The following is a 17,295-nucleotide window of genomic DNA, read 5'->3' as shown; positions in this document are numbered from 1 at the left end:
TTCTACTGAGTCAGACCCAAGGTCCAGCTGGCTTATTTTTGTCTACACTGACTGGCCGCAGCTCTTCGGGGTTTCAGGCTCAGGTGTCCTTTCCCATCCCCATCTGGAGACACTGCTCAGGATAGAACCTGGGACCTTCAGCATTCAAAGTACCGCTGCATTCTCTACCACTGCACTGTGACCCCTTAGTACCCCTCATGACCTGAGAGTCTGATTTTGAAATGCACCTCTGCAGAATCCAGTGCAGTCTACAAAGGGAGAGTGCAGTTGTTCCCCATCAGTCAGATCTGGAAAGGGCTATCTGGGAGCTGGACTTTGATAAGCCCCCATTCAAGCGCCTGGCAATGGACTGCATGAGTGAACTCCATGACTCACTTGTCAGGTCGACCCCTTGGAGAGCTTTTGTTTCAAGGTGGGCTCCTCAATCTGAGCAACTAACTGTTACGTTGTTTTGTTAGGAGTGCGTCACCTGTTAGAGCTGCGGTTCATGTCTAGGGTGTGGATGAAAGCTGAGAAGTGCTTTGATCTGCGTGATTGTTGTTTGAGATGAAACATTCTCTCTCATCAAAGATGCAAATTTTGACCCAAAAACTCACAAAAGGCACCCATTGGAGTGGGCTGTTACTCTTGGAAAAGTGCCAGGATGCAGTTCCGGAATCTCGCCACAAGGGGCAGTTTCAGCAGGCTGCTCTTGGCTAACTTCTCACCCTGCACCTTAGTCATCCTGTGGACAGCTCCTCTGCTATCTCTGCAACGGAAGCCTGATCCCTGGCTCCAATGCCAGCTTCTTCCTTCCTAGAGCACCCCTGCTTGCTGTCAAGCATTCAACTCTGGGTTCACTTGCTCCTGGGTAGGTGGGACGGGACATATTTTACCACTCATTCATTTATTCAGAATACTTGGCATATTTATCAACTATTTTATGTGTTTCAGTAGACTTTACCAGTTGTGCACTCCACAGTAAGGTGGACCAACATTAGTATTGGTGAGGGAGGCGGTGGAGAGAATAACAGCATCCAAGGTCTCCTTATGAATTCCCAGCAGAGGAGGGATTCGTTGTTATTCTTATATTTTTGCACAGTCAGGTAGATATTATTAACTGGTTTGTTTTATCCAGACATCAAGTCCTTCCCAAGGATGTGGGATGCCTGGTTTTTATCCTATGTAAGCTGTTCCCAGTAAAGCAGCCTTTTGCAATTGGTGGATGGTAATTTCTGTGGCCCCTGTGCAGTTCAGGTGCTCTTCCACGTGTTTTTGGGACAGCACCAAGAGTCCCAATCACCACTGGGATCATTTTGGTCTTCTTCTGCCACCGCCTTCAAATTTCCACTTGTAAATCTTTGCATTTTGCTGTTTTTTTCCAGTTCTTTTTCTTCCACTTTGCTGTCATCTGGTATTGCTGTATCGATGGTGATAAACTTCACAATCCACCTGATGGTGGCTGGTATTTGCTAAATACCAAGTCCTTCCCAAGGACCTAGGATAGCTAGAGGTATTTGCGCAATATATGTTCAGTTCTGAGTAAAGTTGCTTTTTGCTACTCATATGTGGTTCAGTGTGCAAGTGTTTTTTCCACGTTTTGTGGAATGGCTCTGAAAGCACCCACAACTAATGGCATTATCTTTGCCAAAGTTGTTCTACTTCAATCTAAAGGTCTTCTTCCCTTCCTTCCTATCCAGTTGTCCCCTTTGAAGTAGCCCTCATGAGTGTTACCAAAGAAGCTACCTATGACTCTCAGTGCTGCAAGCATGCTGGGAATTCTCTGTGAGCCGGTTGGCAACCTTCAGTCTTAAAAGACTATGGTATAAGCCTACAGCACCCGGTATTCCCAGGTGGTCTCCCATCCAGGTACTAACCAGGCCTGACACTACTTAGCTTCTGAGATCAGACGAGATCGGGCACGTGCAGGGTAACAGTTGCTGCAGGAACTCACAATATTAATGCTGCATCTCCATGACCATGAGTGTCTGTTCTTAGAGCAGTTTCTGCCTCTAATGACCCCATCTGCTCCTCATGGTATTCCAGCATACTGCAAGAGACAATGCAGCTGCAGTCTCTCCACCGGACTGTGTTACAGATGAAAACAAAAGGAGGCTAAAGTCTATTTTAACCCAATATATTGCAGATGATTGAAATGGAAACCAAACAACACTCATGCTATTCTTCCTGGGATATGAAACATCTTTGGGGAAGCAAGGCCAAGCAATGAAGGTCCTAGATTCAGCCCTTGACAGTTCTAGAAGGTCCTAGATTCACTCCAGCATCAGATTCAGCTCTGATGCTAAAGGTCTTAGATTCATGCCATGAGGTAACTCGTTAAGTGTCAAGGATAGGAAAGCCCTCTGCCTGTAGAGCTGTCACCCATCAGATTGGATGGCAGTGGGCTGGCTGAACTGTACAAGTTACCTGCACATGATTCAGCTTTAAGCAGTCCTGCATCTCAGTCATTGAATCTCAAGAGTGCCATATCACTTGGAAATAATCTTCATTATTGCAAGTACCTTGCAAAACCCATCTGAAGTCATTGCTATTCCATCAGTGGCAATCAGTGACTGATTAATTCAAATTGCCTTTGGAGTGGTTGCAATCAAGCAACAGGGTGAGGAGGGGCCAGTTTCCTCCCCAGCCTCAGGAACATGGGCTATCAGTGAAAATCCCACAGTCGTCTTTCACTGCTTAATTAATCTAAATTGCATTGAAAAGGTGGTCTTGTCGTATGACATCCCCCAGAGTCCTTCCACTCCTCTTCTTGTAATTGGGTATTTGTGTAATTATTTATTATCTGTTCTTTGCAACTGGTTCCCTGCAATCCACTACATGTGGTGTTAGATGAGGGGCTTGCCACAGTCTGAGATTCCTGCTCTTGCTAACTGGTCATCAACGGGGGGGCGGGGTTAGTGCAGCCTCTGGACTAAGCCCCACCCTTCCTCAACTCAAGGTCCCAGTAGAGTGTGTGGGGGAGAGATTACCACCTTCCTTTTGCTGGATCTGAGGGCTTCCATCCTGGAATGTGGAAGCCCCAAGGGATCTGAAACAAGCAGGCAAGGAGACATCTCAACACTTTCCTCTTCCCACCCCAGAGGCTTCCTTCTGTTTCTGGAGCTGATCTGAAACCTTCTGGAAAGCAGGAGGTCCTGGGCCAGCACAACTTCTTTCCTTGCCGGATACTGGGAATCCTCTGTGAACCAGGAATTCACAACCACAACATTTGCACCACCTTTTCATTTTGAAGTGGGTATCTAATGGAATGAATCCAGAATCAAACAGCACCTAGAATACAGTGTTTTTAGAAGTGAAGGGGCGGGGGGGGGAGAGAAAAGAATTCCATGGTTTCTGCTTCCTGTACACATGTGAGGGGACACCATTCTTCAAGTGCATGCTGCAGTCTGCAGGAATTCAAATTCCAGTACTGATGGGAAACTATTTCACTTCATAAGGCAGGGAATGGGGTGTGGTGAGACCAGGGTTTGCCCAAGTTGTACATTGTTTTGAGAGGCCAAGGTGAAGTTTAGCTTCATAAGAACACAACGGTCTTCTTCAGTGTGTCATGTTTGGATTGGCCCAGCCAAGCCTGAAGCCATCCTAAGCTGCTGTTCAGATCACTCATGACCCGAGGAACTTTGGCCACTGTCTGGACTTGATTTGGAGTCAACTGGAACTTTTTATCATTCATTTCAACGGGTTTGGAATCAACCCTTGTTTTTGAGTGGGAAAAAATTCTTTGTTCCTGTTTTCCTCCAGTATGAACGCAACCTTTTCTTTTGTGTGTGTGGCACTGACTTTTTGTTTTGTTTTTTTAATTATTGTATGTTTTGGCAGAAATTAAACTAGAAAAACTGAAGGGAAAACAAATCTAATCACGTTGCTTCCTGCAGTTGACCCAACCAGCTCAGTCTCATCTCAGAAAACTGGTCTTCGGACTATTAAATGTGTACACAGGGCCAGTCCAGGCTCCCTAGCAGGTTATATGTCAAATGTCCACAATCCATCAGGTTGTACGGATTGATTTTGATCTGACTCTTCCCCTTACCCCACAATGCAGGTTGAACATGGATATGAAGGGGGTTTTGCAGCATGGCGCAAGCATGGTTAGCATGTGTTCAGCATCAAATCTTGCCTATTAAGGACAGCTGGACAAATTGAGTCTGTCTGAGCTCAGAATGGAGATGAGGGATTTGTCTTTTGGGGGACGGTAACTCGTTACCACATAGAAAATATTCATTGCAAGTTCACACTTCCAACAGATCGAGAACAGACGGCAAATCTGGAGAGATTGTAAATGAAAGGAAACAATGTCTGGAAACCCCACTGCCAATTCTCCGAAATGCAGTCAGGATGTTGTAATCATGCCAATATATCTAGCACTTTCGAGGTGAAAAGACACATGATTTAGTTATGTCTTGAAAGTATTTGTGTTCACCCTTCAACTGACAAGGATCCCAGAAAGTGTGTGTGATGCCTCACTCACTGGCTTCTCTTTTGCCTCCTTCTCACAGGGTAGTTAGTTGGATGTTCTGTGACCACTGTGAATGCTTTCCACTGCTTTCCACTGAACACTTTCCACATGTACTGCCTCCGATGCATCCTCTGCATCACCTGGCAGGACAAAGTTCCAAACAACACAGTCCTGGAACGAGCTGGAATCCCTAGCATGTATGCACTGCTGAAACAGAGGCGCCTGCGTTGGCTCGGTCATGTTGTGAGAATGGATGATGGCCGGATCCCAAAGGATCTCCTCTATGGAGAACTCGTGCAAGGAAAGTGCTCTACAGGTAGACCACAGCTGCGATACAAGGACATCTGCAAGAGGGATCTGAAGGCCTTAGGAGTGGACCTCAACAGGTGGGAAACCCTGGCCTCTGAGCGGCCCGCTTGGAGGCAGGCTGTGCAGCATGGCCTTTCCCAGTTTGAAGAGACACTTGGCCAACAGTCTGAGGCAAAGAGGCAAAGAAGGAAGGCCCATAGCCAGGGAGACAGACCAGGGTCAGACTGCACTTGCTCCCAGTGTGGAAGGGATTGTCACTCCCAAATCGGCCTTTTCAGCCACACTAGACGCTGCTCCAGAACCACCATTCAGAGCACGATACCATAGTCTTTCGAGACTGAAGGTTGCCAACAATGGACCACTGTGAGGAGGAAGGAGCCCACTCAGCTTGAAAGGTCCTAGCAGATGGAGAGGATGTCGGTGCTGGTTTTGTGCCATTGTGAAATAGGAGTTGCCAGATCTCAGACTTTGCTCTGAATCTCAGAATTTTAAGCTCCTTCTCCAGGAAAGAGCTGAAAACTACTGATTCTTATCTGCAGGTTGAAGCTGGTCAGCTCCCAGCACTCACTTCCAGCGTGAGATAAAAGTTACATCCCAAGAGTTTTCCCCACCTTGGATTAAAACCTGACCTGGGGAGAATCTGAAGCCCTGCCTCTCTCTCTCCCACCTGACTCCCTGCCTCAAGGCTTCCCTCTCCTCCCACTTACCTTTCTTGTTCCTCTGCAGGTGGAAGAACATGTCTCTCATAGTTATACACCCTGGGAACAAGGCACAGGCCGAGTTTGCCCTGTCAGATATTTCAAGCTTCTTAAATGCACCTTTTGCTTTTGTAACTCTAAACCTTGCTCCGAGTGAGCATGAAGGTGACTTTTCAGGTGGAAAAATGGCATTAAGTACATCAGAAGTGAGCCTGCCTTAGAAGCTGGCTGATTGCTTGAAGGCTGGAAGGATTAACACTGGCTGACCAACCCGGGAATGTTTCCAGCTCATTGTGGTTAAGGAGGGAAAAAAGTGATGAAAGTTATTTTTGGTGACATCTGCGGGTTTGAATTTTATAGTACCTAAATAGGCTATATAAGGCCTGCCTTCGGGCAGAGAGTGAAACGCTTCCATGTTTACCTTACTTAGAGTATTGGAGAGAGTGGAAAGTGATGGGGCGGGGACATGACAGAGGTTTATACAACTGTAAGTGGCGCAGGGAAGAAGGCCGGGGGTTGTTTTGTTTTCTCCCCCTCCCCCTCTCATCATGCTAACTCAAGATCACCTAATGAAATTGATGGCCAGTAGTTTACAGGTAGACCACAGCTGCGATACAAGGACATCTGCAAGAGGGATCTGAAACCTCAACAGGTGGGAAACCATGGCCTCTGGGCGGCCCGCTTGGAGGCAGGCTGTGCAGCATGGCCTTTCCCAGCTTGAAGAGACACTTGGCCAACAGACCGAGGCAAAGAGGCAAAGAAGGAAGGCCCATAGCCAGGGAGACAGACCAGGGACAGACTGCACTTGCTTCCGGTGTGGAAGGGATTGTCACTCCCAAATTGGCCTTTTCAGCCACACTAGACACTGTTCCAGAACCACCATTCAGATCGCGATACCAAAGTCTTTCGAGACTGAAGGTTGCCAACAACTCCTCTAGTTTTAGAACAGATTCAAGAAAGCACTTTGTCACAACATGAAAAATAATTTATGACTTTTACTGCCATGAGATCTGATGAAGGCCGATAGAGGAGTCGCATTTACAGAGTACATCAGAGCAGAAAGACAGAGGGACTGAGCTGCCACTCAGCCCTTTCCCTGCTCAGATCTCACCATTGTCACAAATTCACTAAGTGGCTCTAGGAAAGCCCATCTTTGCCAGGCCCCCCCAACTGCAGTATTGAGAAAAGCACATTTACCTACTGGGCAGGGTTGCTGCAAGGATGCTATCATGATAATGCATGTGAAGCACTTTGCACACTCAGAAAACCCAATACACATGCTGAGAAGTAGTATGAGGCCTGACAGCTAAATGGAGCCTCCATTCCCAGGGGCACTCTTCCTTGATTGGCAGTTGCTAGAGGCGACAATTAGCAAGGGAGAACTCTTGCCCTCATGTGCTTCTAGGGACGTCCCAAAAGTGTCCAGCTGGCCACTGCTGGAAACAGGATGCCAGCTGGACTGGATGAATGCCAGCTTTTCCCCCCCTCGTGTTCAGATTTTACATGTGGCATATACAGCCTGATTTTAAAACCACGTGGCAGGATAAACTGAGAGCCAGGAAAAGGTGCAGGTGAGCGAGAACAGAAATGCCGCTGGCTGGCCTCTGCTCCCTGGATTTGTCTAATGGTTTTCTGATGCTCTCAACAATGTTCTTGCTTGCTTGTGCTTGTCCCCATGTGCTGCTGTTTCATTGCATGATTCTGGGCTTGCACCCTTTTGTGCTGCCCTGGTTGTTTTGGGTCAAATGTGTCTGTCAAAGTATTGTAGGGGACCTGTGTATGAGAATGGGCTTTCATGCAAGACATCAATCAATCAATCAACAGTATTTATATACCGCTTTTCAACTAAAGTTCACAAAGCGGTTTACAGAGAAAAATCAAATAACTAAATGGCTCCCTGTCCCAAAAGGGCTCACAATCTAAAAAGATGCAAATGAATACCAGCAGACAGCCACTAGAACAGACAGTGCTGGGGTGAGGTGGGCCAGTTACTCTCCCCCTGCTAAAAAGAGGACATTAAAGACATATGACTTTAATAAACCTGGGAGTAATTGTTCTTCCACTGCGCAGATGGGGAATCAAAATTACAGCACAAGTTCCTCCCAGGTCAGCTTAGGTGAAAAAAATAGAGTTAAAGATTTTGAAACACACACACACCCCATCAAACAAGAGGGTAAGTGAATTTTTCCTCCTCAAATCTTGCCAAGAATGCAAGTCAGGAGGAGCCTGTTTCATTCACACCAAGCAGAGCTCTGGTTTCACTCTTTAAATTTTGGAAAAAAATACTTAAAGAAGGAGATGAAAAGGAAGAAAAGATTGGCCCAGGGCTGCATTTCTTCAAGGTACTGGAAGTCGGGCCATCATCTGCGCAAGATTTGCTTCTGGTTCACAAGCCAAATGGTTGCCCTGTCCAAGGAACTGGGCCAAAGGCAACAGAAAATTTATCACCCTTTGACTTTTCATATGATTTTCATGTTGAAGTTACATGCAGCTCGTTTGGCCATTGGCAGGCCACACTCAAATGTTCCAGCGCAGCACAAGCTACATAAATAAGGCTTTCCTCTGCTGCTCTTGTAGTCTCATTTTTCCTTTTAAAATAAAACTCAGTGGTTTATAAATAGAACCTGGAGTACACGTTGGGATCAAACTCATATCCGCTCAGACAAATTCCTTTGGATGGATCAAGTGCTCTCTCTCTCTCTCTCTCTCTGGTGCACAAACAATGATCATGAAGGTTGGTGTGTGCCTGTCTGAAGGTACAGTCACATTTCTGGCAGACTAGTCTGAAGTTGGAAGACAACATTTATGCTGCAAAACAGAAGGAGTCTCCTTTGGGATCCACCAGGAGACCACCTGTAGGCAGACAAATGGTTCTGGGAAAGTACAGTGGTGTGACTGGGTTGAGAAAAAATAGTAGACTCTGCCAGATCCAAGGATTAGTGGATGAAAGAGCATCCAAAAGCAACAAAGAAGGAATCTGAAGAACAGACAGTGCCATTTCTCATTTGACTTCCACAAATGGAAGACAGCGTTGTTCATTCATGTGTTCCAGCAAAGCGATTTCTTACTTAGTCCCATTTTGCAGATGTGGAAAGTGAGTCCACAATATTATACCCCTGCTGAAGCTACTCACTTCTTTTTTCTTTAATAACTTTTTGGTGCTCCTTGCAAAAGTATGTGCTTATTCATTTAAAGAGCCTTCACTTGCCCTCACTCTCAACAGGGACGTGCCATGGGTGGGAAGGCAGGTGAGGCAGAGCCTCCCCACTGGAGTCCTTTGAAAAGCGCTGCTGCCACCATGTGAGGTGTTCAAGCTCACTCTACCCACACCCGAAGCCCGTGAGTTGAGAGTGCTTGAGCTCCTTCAGGTGGCATAGCTGGAGGGGGGGCGGAGCACTCAGCCTGCCAGGAAAGTGGGCAAGCGGCCCCTCCCTTTGGAGCCATTCCTGGCAGGGGGGGCAAAACGGAGCCATATGGCTCTGTTCCCCTCCCCACCAGGAATGGCTCCAAAGGGAGGTGCCACTCGCCCACCTCCCTGCCAGGCTGAGTGCTCTGCCCCCCTCCAGCTACGCCACCGGCTCCTTACATTGTGGCAGCAGCAATTTTTAAAGGACTCTGGTGGGGAGGTTCTGCCTCACCTGCCTCCCCACCCACCACACATCCCTGACTCTCAACTGTTCTCATTTGCCTTCATCTGTCTGAATGTACACCCAGAAGGCTAACTCATGTTCCATCATGTCACCACAACATAGACACCATTGTGACATAATTGTTTTCATGATAAAACAATTGGGCCAGTGTAAGTAATCCGGGCAAGTGGAAACAGCAATATTACTTAACTGTTTGGGGGTGAACAGAGTGTATTCAGCATGTATTATTTATGGGAAAATGTCTACCCCAGCAAAATGGTCCATTTCTTTAGTTCCAATTTTGAAGCTGATGAAAAGTCAGCCAAGTTCTTCTCGGCAGGAATGATTTGCTCTGGGCCATCCTCAGCCAGGACTTGGAACTGAGGTCTTCCAACCACAATGCAACCTGACTTCAAGATATTTCCCCTAATCCACCAATCACTTCTGAGCTGCAGCTTCCAAACCACATGCTCTGCTTGGCTGCTCACCACAAGACTCTCTGTATCTGCACAAAACAGATCTGGATATGGAGGTGCACAAGGAAGTCCACTTATCCAAGAGCTGCAGGTATTTACTGGAATACAGACTGGATTCTTAAGCAGGTAACAGGTGCTGTAGGACCAAACAACATATGACTTAGCTTTAGGATGAGTAAAGGCAATCTACTGGAAAATGGGAAATTCAGGTTACCTGCAGCAGCTCTTTGCAAGAAAGGCTGCCCAGCAAAGGGCTCCCTGGATCTGATCTGCCACCATGGCGACAGGAAAGTAAGGCTGAGCCTGGAAAGGAGATGAGACAAAGATTCACCCCATGGGACTTTCAGTTTGGTGGGTCTTCATTCTGTTCATCATGATGCTCGACTCTACCATAGAATGTCCACCTCATGGAAGCCCTAGACTGACCAGAATGGCTGCTGTGTGTGGTGGCTTTGACGGGAGAGGCGAGAGTGAGGGGCACATGCAAGATGGGACTGCCCTGCCATCACATATACAACTGTTTACCAGAGTCAAAACTGTGCCCACCACAACCTATAGTTATGGCCAGTCTTCTGTACTGCAGCGAGTCATGGACTCTTCGCTCACAACAGGAGAGGAAACTGAATGCTTTCCACATGCGCTGCCTCTGATGCATCCTCGGCATCACCTGGCAGGACAAAGTTCCAAACAACACAGTCATGGAACGTGCTGGAATCCCTAGCATGTATGCACTGCTGAAACAGAGACGCCTGCGTTGGCTCGGTCATGTCATGAGAATGGGCAATGGTCGGATCCCAAAAGATCTCCTCTGTGGAGAACTTGTGCAAGGAAAGCGCCCTGCAGATAGACCACAGCTGTGATACAAGGACATCTGCAAGAGGGATCTGAAGGCCTTAGGAGTGGACCTCAACAGGTGGAAAACCCTGGCCTCTGAGCGGCCCGCTTGGAGGCAGGCTGTGCAGCATGGCCTTTCCCAGTTTGAAGAGACACTTGGCCAACAGACCGAGGCAAAGGAGGAAGGTCCACAGCCAGGGAGACAGACCAGGGACAGACTGCACTTGCTCCTGGTGTGGAAAGGATTGTCACTCCCGAATTGGCCTTTTCAGCCACACTAGATGCTGTTCCAGAACCACCTTTCAGAGCGCGATACCAGAGTCTTTCCAGACTGAAGGTTGCCAACAACAACAGCAACAACAACAAAAGGGCTTCCATGAGGCTACCATTCAACTGTTGGGCATACCAAGTTGAATCCGGCTTGATGAGCATGAAGGTGGTGGGCTTGGTGGGCCCATCCGGCTTGGTGGGCATGAAGCTCTCACCAGATGGGATGAACCATCCCCCCCCTTTCCCCACATTGTAGCTGGTCATATCCTTCAGGGCCTACATCAACAGAGCCTGGAACCGGATAGTTGGTGTTCCCACTTCTTTGAGTGAGTAATTCTTCTGGGAAGGCTCGGCACGCCTGCCCAACGGCCTCTTTGGCAAGGGGGAGGGAGCCTGACACCCTACACCCTTCAGCTCACCACTTTTTTCACACCCTGCTGGCCACACACATCCTTCCAAAGGGCTGGGCAGCACCGCAGAAGGGGGACATACTGGAAAACGCTGAGCTAAGAACAGGGTGAGTCACCTTGGCTTTGCATCAGGCAGGCCTTGGAAAGAACAATGAAGGCTGGGATGGCAGCAGAGTGTAAACGTGTTTTTGATCTCCAGGTGGAACCTAGAGTTTTCATTCATTCTCCCGACTCCCCTCTCCCTTCCTTCCAGCCCCCCTCAGGGTGGATCATTTCATGATGTCTTCTTGCTTAAAAAACCCAGTCTCAATTCCCAGCCACACCATTTGCAAGAGAGATACAATGCTGCCTTACCCTGAGCCAGGTTGTTGGTCCTTCTGATCCAGTAGCATCTACTCTGAATGGCCACACTTCATGGAAATGTCTGCTTGCTGCTCACTCAGAAGATCAGGTACATGGCAGACCTGGTGGCTGGTCGGTGAAGGTGACCCAGAACCAGTGAGGAGCAGCAGCTGCTGCGGCTGAGGTGATTATGAAAGCCAACAGTCCACATCTATTGCTTGTCCCCAGCACCTGTATTCAGGTATCCTGCCCCCAAACATGGAGGCTCTGTTTATTTATCACGGTTAAATGGAGGCTCTTAGTTCAGAAGCAGCATCCCTTTGGGCCCTGGGGAAACACTGGCTTCCTGAGCATTGCTCTGGGCTGAAATTTCTGCAGAATGAGGATGCTGCTTCTAAGGATGGGTGGAAAATCCATCTTCTGGCAGACAAGCTGCACCCTTATCTGAAGCAGGAGCCCCTCAACATGAACGACACTGCCCAGAATGCAGGCAGTTATCTCATTAATCTGAGATTTTCCACTTACATCCTTTCTGCTTGTTCATTATTTGTCCCACGAGGAAATCTAATTAAAGAGATCGGTGCTGGCAAACAGCACTTGGCATTAGCAGAGATTGCGGGGCAGGGTGGGGGGGGAGGCGAGAGAACACACATATATACTGAATATTCTTTTTCGCCTCTGATCAGATCTCTCTTTATCTCTCTGCTGGATTATTCATAAGTTTTACACTGAATTATTTAATATTTTGAAAAGAGACATTCAGAGCGCACACCTGCAGCACGGGACTTATTAGGACCTGCCACTTGTGTTCAGGTACAAATTCATCAACTTGTTGCTGACTCACAGCAGAGCAGTTTTCTTCCTCTTCCTCAGCATTTGTCCCGTGTGGTGGCAGCATGTCAAGCCAGCACTGCTTCGGTCGTTGGCCATTGACCTCCAACTGAAGGCCCTTCTGCACCAGCGTATCGCTGCTGGTGCATAGAATGTGGCTGTACCATTGAAGCCGGGCTTCTCTCAACCTGACGGTGACGCCGTACTGCTACCGGATGTTGTCATGGCGGATGTGGTCGAAATGAGTGATGCCACTGATCCAACACAGCATCTTTGTCTCCATGACACCGAGGCAACGTTCAGCTTCTCTTGTCGCCGGCCAACATTCAGCTGCGCAGAGTGCAACCGGCCAGATGACCGTCCAGTAGATCTTCGACTTGACATCATGTACTCTGTCTTCTTGACATTGAGGCGGAGGCCAAACATTGCAAGATGGTCGCTCCAAGCTTGTACTTGCTGCTCAAGGTCTGCCTAGTTGTGGGATGCAAGAAGAATAACAGCAGAGCAGTTATGTTAACTTGAATAGGATTACAAGTAAAAAAAAAATGTGGATTGCAGCTGACAAAAACTTATTACTGCAACCCGACTGAGATCTCCCACTCAAGCAGGTTTTTATAAGGCCTTTATCAATATTTCATTGCTAAGAAGCCCTAATTCCATGGAGTGACATAGACCAATGTGATTACTCTCACGTTATGTGTTTGGAATACCAAAAATTAGTATTGAAGAATTCATAATCTGCTTTTAGTTTTTGCAGTTGTGCGAGGCATGAGGTGAGGGCAAGACCAAGACAAGTGCAGGACCAAAAACATTTCTGAATTTGTTTTTGAATCCTCAGCTGTTACTGAAAGAGCCTGGTTTAGTTGTTTAGGGGAATTAGTACACCCGGTCTATTGGAACACTGGGACCTTAGACTGGGTGCGAACCAGCGTTCTGCAGAAATTCCCTTTACTTAAAGAAGAGACTGACAATAAATGATTACAGCTTTATTAAAAGGGAGACAAAATAGATATCCAAAATAAATCAGTAAAGGACTATTGTAGTGTCTAACCAGAGTGTCCTACAGTGGTGAGTGCAGTGTTGTGTGAGTGTATTTGGTGCATCTGAAGAAATCAGAAAGAAGAATGGTAGGGAAGGATGTCAGGGTTCCCTGCTCTGCCAACCCCTGTTGCTAGCTAAAGATGGGGAGAGAAGGGAACAAGGGGGTGAGGGAAGAGAAAGAGTTCAAAGCGCAAGGCATAGCTACCTGTCTGGACATCCAGTCTGCGAGCAACAGTTTCTGCGAGCAGCGTGTGTGGACACCCCGGAGAGTGACCCTTTGTTTGGGCACTCAGGAGAGTGACTATTTGCTAGTCAAACCTCTTTAGTATTTAAGGATATTGAAAAGTTGCTTACGTGTAAGCAGAATGTTGGGGGAATAATAATATAATAATAATATACAGTATTTATATACCGCCTTTCTTGGTCTTTATTCAAGACTTTATTCAAGGCGGTTTACATAGGCAGGCTTATTAAATCCACGCAGGGATTTTTACAAATTGAAAGAAGGTTCTTTCTTTCAAGAACCACTACATTCAAGGTGTTACACTCCGATCTGGTTTAACATTCTGGCCTCCATCCTCCCACGCTCCAAGCAGATGGAACAGCTCAGCTGCAGCTTGTCAGCTGCTTCAAGGTCGCATGGTGCCAGTGGCCTCGAACTGGTGACCTTGTGGATGTTAATCTTCAGGCAAATGAAGGCTCTACCCTCTAGACCAGACCTCCTGCCAGACAATAAATGCCAGACAATAAATGTGTCACTTAGGGCAGGGGTGTCCAAAGTTTTTGGCAGGAGGGCCACATCATCTCTCTGACACAGTTTCAGGGGCCGGGGGGGGGGGGAAGAATTAATTTACATTTAACATTTGAATACATTTACATAAGTTTACATAAATGAATATATTAAGGATGAACTTATATGTATGAATGAAGGTCTTGCAATAGCTCAAGGCCTATAAAAGGCCTTGCACAAGGCAAGGCTGGCCTTTCCTTTGCTGCTGCTGTTACTACATCACAGACGTGAAACAGCAAGCAGTGGAGGGAGCCCTTGTCCCACAGCTCACCTGAGAGGTCAAACAGTTGCCCTCATGCTGAGAACAGTTGCGTCGGGCCAGTGCGGGCTCCAACGAATCTCCAGAGGCTCATTGGAGACTGGAGTATCCCTGAGGGCCGCATTGAGAGGCCTTGACGGCCACATTTGGCCCCAGGGCCGGGGTTTGGGCACCCCTGACTTAGGATGTTTACTTTTAATGTACCAATAGGTAACTTGGGTGTGAATGGAGGGAATTCCTCTTAATCAACCAGGGTGCAGGTAAACAGGGCTAGCAGGGTCAGCTAAAATGCATACTAGCTCTTTGGTGCCAGAGAATGTCTGGCAACTTTAAGTGAGGTTTACCTAAGTTAATGCAAAATACAGGTATACAGAAGTTACTGGAATTGCATTCAGGAAAGCAAGCACAAACTGAAGATACCATGGAAAACCTTCTGACAGGATGACTGAGTCTCATTCAGCTAGAGATACAAGAAGGATTATCAGTTTCCTTCCAGGATGTGTGATTGTGAGGGGAGAAGAGGGAATACACAACCAAGAGTCTGAGCTTGACCAAAATGGGAATGAGGACTGTTGTTGGCAACCTTCAGTCTCGAAAGACTCTGGTATCGCGCTCTGAAAGGTGATTCTGGAACAGCGTCTAGTGTGGCTGAAAAGGCCAATTCAGGAGTGACAATCCCTTCCACACCGGGAGCAAGTGCAGTCTGTCCCTGGTCTGCCTCCCTGGCTATGGGCCTTCCTTCTTTGCCTCTTTGCCTCAGTCTGTTGGCCAAGTGTCTCTTCAAACTGGGAAAGGCCATGCTGCACAGCCTGCCTCCAAGCTCAGAGGCCAGGGTTTCCCACTTGGTGAGGTCCACTCCTAAGGCCTTCAGATCCCTCTTGCAGATGTCCTTGTATCGCAGCTGTGGTCTACCTGTAGGGCGCTTTCCTTGCACGAGTTCTCCATAGAGGAGATCCTTTGGGATCCAGCCATCATCCATTCTCACGACATGACCGAGCCAACGCAGGCGTCTCTGTTTCAGCAGTGCATACATGCTGGGGATTCCAGCTCGTTCCAGGACTGTGTTGTTTGGAACTTTGTCCTGCCAGGTGATGCCAAGGATGCACCAAAGGCAGCGCATGTGGAAAGCCTTCCATTTCCTCTCCTGTTGTGACTGAAGAGTCCATGACTCGCTGCAGTACAGAAGTGTACTCAGGACGCAAGCTCTGTAAACCTGAATCTTGGTATGTTCTGTCAGCTTCTTGTTGGACCAGACTCTCTTTGTGAGTCTGGAAAACGTGGTAGCTGCTTTACCGATGTGTTTGTTTAGCTCGGCATCGAGAGAAAGAATGTTGGAGATCATTGAGCCAAGGTACACAAAGTCATGGACAACCTCCAGGTCAAGCGCAGAGATTGAAATGCAGGGAGGCCTGTAGGCCAGTGTTTTCTGGGAGAATAGTCCATTTTGCATGCTGGCATCCATATATGAAGGCCTGTTCTTGATATCACAGTAGCATAACCAGAAATACAATAAAATGGGAGGGGGATTTTCCGTAACACAGCCATGTACCAGCTGCAGAATGCTAACAGCCAGACTCACTGTACATGTGAGGTGCATCATGTACAGTAATGCATTGTATGTACACTGTAGGTGCCCTGTACGTGGGAGGTGTTTTGGCTCTTTAAAAAAAAGGAACAGGACAAAAGGAAAAGCAACATCATTTGGGAGTGGAAGTATGTGTGTGGGGGGAAGAGTAATTTCAATTAGTGGCATAGCTAGAGGGGGTGCAAAGCACTAGGTTTTGCAGGGAGCCTCACCACAGCATGCAAGGAGCCCCTCCCCCTCCCCTTTGGAGCCATTGTAGGTGGGGGGGGGACACAAAACAAAGGTGTACACCAAGAAGGCCTCCCTGAAAGACACCCAGAAGGTATACACCTCCATTTGGAGGCATTGTGAGTGGAGGCGCTTTTCGAAGCACGCCAGTGGGGAGGCTCTACCTCACTTGCCCTCCCACCCACCGCACATCCCTGCACTCATTTGCACAAACACATGACCAGTAAGGCACCACACAATCTGAATCTGTGGAATATCAAATCTACAGACACCCCCAGTGAACGAACGACACTGCATGCCTGTATTCACTGAGCCCAAACCCTTCTGATACAGGCCCAGCTCATGATGGAATCCCTTCCCCCCCCCCGAACTAGGCTGATATAGAGCCCTTCCTGCCATGTCCCTCCTTCCCAAGATAATTTCCCATTGCAAAGGGGGGATGGTAGCAGGAAGGTCTCCCCGAAGATGAGAGAAGCCTCACAGTCTTCTCATTAATTGTCCTGGGTGTTCCTGAGCCAGTTTCTCCTGATTCCAGTGAGCCCCCGCACCATTTCCAATTTTGCATCCCCCCAAGATGGTTGTCTCGAGAGGAAGAACAGCAAAGCCAACTGGAGGGGAGCTCTGTTCTGTTTAGTCTTTCTGGGTCTTTTCCAGGAGATTTTTCTGAGAATTGTTCCAGAAAATTTGGAAAAAACAAAACGCATTCCGAATGGAGCCCGTGGAGTTTGCTTCTCACTCGTCTGGCCCCTGAACAGTCTGATCTAAGAAGGGTTTTGAGAGAAGACACCTGAGATCCGCAGTTCACCCCATGCCTTGTTTTATAGCTTGCCACATTTTAAGGCTTGGAACCTCCTTTAAAATCACCACCATTTAAATCTCCCAAGACATTCTCCTCCTGCATGAATCAGAAGGGCCCAGCAGTGCTCTTTGCCACTCACTTCAGTGCGTGTGACGTGCTGTCCTTCCACTGAGCTGCTGTGGACCTTGGTACGCAATGAAGGGACCGGAGCTTGACGATGCTCCAGCCAGCCAGTAAAGAAACAAGGAGATATCCTGGAAGTGACTGGAGGAACGTGTGAAATTTGGAGTGGGGGGGAGGTGTAATTGTTTTGCAGAATGTATCCTTCTGCAGTTCTC

The 17,295-nt window shown here is 47.8% G+C and overlaps 1 pseudogene; it reads right to left on the bottom strand.

Annotated features, from left to right (window-relative positions):
* Positions 1 to 1,807: 1,807 nt before the first annotated feature.
* LOC136654902 (5S ribosomal RNA) lies at positions 1,808 to 1,927 on the bottom strand (annotated as a pseudogene).
* Positions 1,928 to 17,295: the final 15,368 nt, after the last annotated feature.

Source organism: Tiliqua scincoides, chromosome 5, assembly GCF_035046505.1.
Source record: "Tiliqua scincoides isolate rTilSci1 chromosome 5, rTilSci1.hap2, whole genome shotgun sequence".
In the NCBI taxonomy this organism is placed as follows: Eukaryota; Metazoa; Chordata; class Lepidosauria; order Squamata; family Scincidae; genus Tiliqua; species Tiliqua scincoides.
This window is presented reverse-complemented; position numbering and strand designations above follow the sequence as displayed.